Source organism: Triticum urartu, chromosome 3, assembly GCF_003073215.2.
Source record: "Triticum urartu cultivar G1812 chromosome 3, Tu2.1, whole genome shotgun sequence".
Lineage (NCBI taxonomy): Eukaryota > Viridiplantae > Streptophyta > Magnoliopsida > Poales > Poaceae > Triticum > Triticum urartu.
The window spans coordinates 293550017-293555458 of NC_053024.1; the positions used below are offsets into that span (position 1 = coordinate 293550017).

At 45.4% G+C, this 5442-nt stretch overlaps 1 long non-coding RNA gene across 1 annotated transcript; it reads right to left on the reverse strand.

The window, feature by feature from the left end:
* Window positions 1-3338: 3338 nt before the first annotated feature.
* LOC125548333 lies at window positions 3339-4583 on the reverse strand. Its single transcript, XR_007301008.1, has 2 exons — window positions 3688-4583; window positions 3339-3518 (listed from the first exon to the last, which is right to left on the reverse strand). It is a non-coding gene; the product is annotated as an uncharacterized LOC125548333 (long non-coding RNA).
* Window positions 4584-5442: the final 859 nt, after the last annotated feature.

The window sequence follows — 5442 nt, forward strand, 5'->3', positions numbered from 1 at the left end:
ATAAAAAACAAAACACCATTTTTGCACTTTTAAAACAACTCATATACGAAAAAATGGTTGCTAGAAGTTCAAGTGCTCGGCAAGGAAAAGTTTAAAAAATTCTTGTGAGAGAGCTTCGCCGTGTATTTAGATGTCGAAAATACAAAAAAATATGTTGTTTTTTGTGTTTTAAAATAATTCTCTCAAACCAGAGAGAAGTTCAGTGTGATAACGATCGGAAGTTCACGTACTACATGGTGTGTATTTCATATAATAAAAATACAATAAAGTGAAACTGAGTGAAGTTCAAACAGACATGTCCCAGAAGTTCAACTACTTCATGCGGTGCAAAAAACACCACGTCAAAAAACAGAGTGAAGTTCAAACAAACATGCCCCAGAAGTTCAACTACTTCACGCAGTGCGTTTCCATTCGCAATGAAGGCAGAAATCATGATCTCGCCATTTCTCTAATTTACCTCAAAATGACAGGAATATCATTTGTGTAAGTTCAAGTCCTCGGGCGGAGAAAGTTAAAAAATATATTGTGAGAGAGGTTTGTACAAAAAGAATATCATTTGTGTAACACTGACGAAATGGATGAGAAAATTACAAACGAAAATACGTCACAGAAGTTCAACGTGAAAACAGCAGGAAGTTCGACTACTGCACTGAATGAATTTTAGATGAAAAACTTTTAAAATCGTCGCGAGTATGGAAAGATGATCAACACGGGAAACTTGCGTGCTTACAATAGCTTTCCATCGGTATATCACCTGCTCAATTCCGGTGAATGGATGGAGAGTTACGAGCAGTGGATGGAGACCTACGAGAAAAAAAATCACGTGAAAAACAGAGTGAAGTTTAGGTACACGCACCGAGAAGTCCAGGTTTTCACGCGGTGCATTTTCGAAGAATCTGTTTCGCGATAAAGGCAGAACGCATGATCCCGCCGTTTTCGAAATTACTTGAAAACGGCTAGGAATCAGAGAAAACCATCAACATGAAAAAGTTTCACATTTTCCGTAGCTTTTCAGCAGTATATTATTTGCCCCATTCCGATAAATTTTGTAGAAATTACGGCAAAAATACGTTTTCGCCATTTTCTAAACTGACTTAAAACCGTAAAGAATTGGGAGAAACAATACATACCAAAAAGTTTCGCATTTGTTCAAGCTTTCGAACGCCATATCATTTGCTGCATTCGGACGCACAGTTAAAAAATTAGCTCAAAAATACGAACTCGGTAGGACTTGGACCATTTTCTAAATTACTCTTAAACCATTCAAAATTAGAAAAAACTTTCAAGATGAAAAAGTAGCGCATTTTCATAAGCTTTCCAACGCCATATCATATGCCTCCATTGGATTAGCCGTTTAGAAATGACATCGAAAAAACGAACTCAGCTGTTCGGTTTACGAAATTTTACGTTTTTTCAAATTACTCTTTAACCATAGGGAATTAGAGAAAACTTTCAACATGTGGAAGGAGCGGTTTTGCAGCAGCTTTCCAACGCCATATTATATACCTCATTCTGATTAACGGTTTAGAAATGCGATCGAAAATACGATTCACGTTTTTTGTGCGAAGAAAAAACGGGTTTCAAAACTGCTCTTAAACCGCTTATATTTTGCCACAAATTTAAGTTGGGTCATGATATTGGTGTCCATAGCTTTCCAATGGTATATCGCAAGCCCCATTTGGGCAATTTTGGCGGAAGTTCAACCTAGTTCACAGGGAAGTTCAACGTACTACTAGCGGGGCAGGTCAGGTTGTGATCAGGATATTATTCTGATCCCGTGATCAGAATATTATATACAGCCGGTCTATTCTAATAATATTATTAGAATAGTAATTCTGATAACAATTCCGCACTGCATGCTCAACGCGATGGCACTGCACTTTATTTAGCTAGAGCACTGAAGTACTGAGGTGAGTGAACTTCCCTTGGCAAAAAACTACACACAGTGTTCTTTCTGGTACTGTTTTCCCTCTAGTTTTTTAACCGTTTGTCGGAACGATGCGTGTAATATATCGTTGAAAAGCTATGGATTAGGCGCAACTTCGCCATGTTGAACACTTTTCAAAATTTCTCATGGTTTAAGAGCAGTTTTGAAAATGGTGCGGCCCACAACGAGTGGCAGCGAGCGTTTTTTCGCATGTTTTTCTAAACCGCTCGTCGGAATGAAGCAAATAATACACCGTTGGATAGATATCGCCGAGGCGCATCTTTTTCATATTTATTTATTTCTCTAATTCATTACGGTTTAAGAGCAGTTTCAAATTTACTAAATCGCGGAATTCTGTTTTTCAAAAAAATTCAAATTTTCGGTACTGTTTTCGCTGTAGTTTTTTAACCATTTGTCGAAACAAGGCGTGTAATATGTCGTTGGAAAGAAATGGACAAGGCGCAACTTTCATATGTAGAAATGGTTTTGAGATTCCTTACAGTTTTAAGTTAATTTTGAAAATCGTGTGGCAGACGACAAGTGGCAGCGGCCGTTTTTCGCGAAATTTGTACAAACCAGTCGTTGAAATGATTCAAATGATATGCCGTTGGAAAGATATCGACGAGACGCAAATTTTTCATGTAGAACACTCTCTCTAATTCCTTACGGTTTAAGAGCAGTTTTAAATTTACCGAAATGCGGACACTCTGTTTTTCGCGACATCTAAATCGACGTGGGTACTTCATCCGACTGAAAACCGCACTGCATCAGACGAACAACCACACTTCATTGGACAAACAAGTACACTGCATGATTTCTTTTTGTGGGACGTAAATTTTCCTAAACAAGGTGGAGTGCACTTCATGTCGAGTGTTGGTGAACCACAATACTATGAAAAGTGAACCTCGAGGCTACCGTAAACGAGCCGTACTGCATCAGACAGAAAACCGCACTTATTTAGACTAAAAAACGCACTTCATTGGACAGACAAGTGCACTGCATGATTTCTTTTTTGTGGGACGTAAATTTTCCCAAACGACATGGAGTGCACTGCTTCAGACTAAAAACCGCACTTCATCGGACAGACAAGTGCACTGCATGATTTTCTTTTTTGTGAGACATAAATTTTTTCAAACGAGGTGGAGTGCACTTCATGTCGAGTGTTAGTATACCGTAATACCATGAAAAGTGAACCTCGAGACTACCGTAAACGGGCCGCGACACTACCGAAAATGAACCGCTTGAGCTTTTTCCAAACTCAATTTTGCGTAGACCGGGCGAGTGGACCGCCGAGACTAAGCAAGTGAACCACATGTAATGAGAAGTGAGCTGCTTTCTGAGGTGTTTTTGTTTTCGGATTACCAATTGAACCACGAAGGAGTGTTATAGTAAACTTCATGAGAGAACAAAGTGAGCTTAAAAACATACATATCCATTCATTATTTTTACACAGCCACCTAGTACATAGCAGAATCAATGATGAGCTGCACTAGGCAAAGACTTGCTACTCCTTTCTCTCTGCATTTCCCATAAACAAAAAAACAAACTTTAATTGAACATTGATGTTCTCTTCTCTTTCTCACTGCGTGCACTACAAATGATTTCCAGAATAAAAAGAGTGAGCTACAAAACAAAACAAGGTGAGCTGCAAAAACAAAAATAGTGAGCTGCACCATGCGACTCATGCACTGGTGCCTAATTGTCTACACATGAAAAAACCATTCTGAGCTAGAATTCCCATTCCTACATTAAACACTTACCTGAAGAGGAGGCGGACTGCACTTCGGCCACCGGCGACCAACACACCAGGGACTGCACACACGCACACACCGTGCTGCAAGGATGCGCCGCGGACTGCATCGAGGGTGCTTAGTGTCTACGCTACACGACCAGGGTACTGCAAAAAATGCAACGAAACTCCAAGACAAACTACACGCCGCCGTTGTCTGTACTACACGCCGCTGTTGGCCGCCGACCTCCAGCGCATCGCAGCATCGAGACAACCGAACCCCATCGAGGAGCGGGGCGAACCGCACTGCATTGGCAGAATTTAGGATACACACACCGAACTTCAGATGATTCTACTGCCACCACGCGCGCCTGTGGCTCCTCCTCGTGGACGCGCTCGCTGACCCCCCGCACCTACCTTGTTATCCTCCAGGCGGAGGTAAGCGTGCGAGGATGGCCGGGACGGGCCCCTGAAGGAGCAGGGCGTCGGTGGCGACAAAGATCCATGGGGGAGGAGGGGCATGCGTGGGGGTGCCGCCGGGGAGGGAAAGCAGGGTGCAGGGGGCGGGAATGCCCGGATCTCCCGACGGCAGAGCCCTCGATGGAAGTCGAGGTCGTCGGTGGTGGGCTCGATAGGACCAGGAGGGGGCAGCGCCGAGCTGGTGGAGGTGAGATACGCCGGATCCTCGCCGGATCTGTAGGGCGGCGGTAGTTTGCGACAAGTTGGTGGGAGGTGGGCGGCGGCAGGACGGTGACGAGGAGATCTGGTGGCTGGCCGATGCAGGGGCAGGAGGGTCAAGGGAGATAAGGCAGTGCAGCGGGGCAGGGTGGGTCGTGCGGCGGCGCTGCGAGGGAGATGGGGCGGCGGGGCTGGGAAGGGGAGATCGTGGGGAGTGGGGGAGGAGGACGGGGACGAGAGAGAGAGAGGTGGTGACGAGAGGATAGTAAGGTGGGGAGGTGGGGTGTTATTAGTTCGTAGCTTTTTCGGGGTGATGTCGGCTGTTAGCAGAATAAGCGAAAGAGTTCTTAGAATAAGGTCTTAAGAGGTGTTATTAGAATAGACCCACCCTCTATATGGGTGACGTAGCTTTTTCGTTGCTCGCCGTTGAGGTGATCGCGGATTGCTCTGCTCGCGTCCTTCCACGCGCGCTCTGCCAGCGGTTGGGCGTGCGCACAATCATGTCGGGAGCCCCATATGCATGCGGTTGCGCCGTGCACGTTGCTACGCTATGTAGTTACATGCGATACGATGGAGTTACTCGCTACAAATTAGAACTGCCATCAGGGCCTGCCGATATTCCTGGTCATCCGGCTTCCCCTTTAATTCCCGCGGCCATTATAACCTTAGTCTCTTCAACCTTTCAATCGCGCCCCACAACACAACAAGCACACCCACAATGACACATAGAGAGGGGATGTTTAGCAGCGCTCCAATGAAGTTCGGCGAGCATAGAGTGGAGACCCAAGCGAGGGAGACGGATCTATCGATGGTGTACACCATCGACCCGACCGTGGTGGACGACTACATCAGCAGCGTTGAGCAGTTGCTTGCTCGAGACAAGTACAGGGTGGTTGGCATTGACCTCCAGTACACCGCGGTCGTCCCGGCATAGATCAAAAGGTTGCCGTCGCCCAGTTGTGCGTGCACCATCATGTCCTCATCTACCACTACTGCATGGCCACAAAGCCTTGCGACCGTTTCAACATGTTTGTCAACAGCACCGATGTAACGCCCCGGACACACCCGCCAGTGGTCGTTATTCCTGGCGGGATCTAGACTGGCCCCA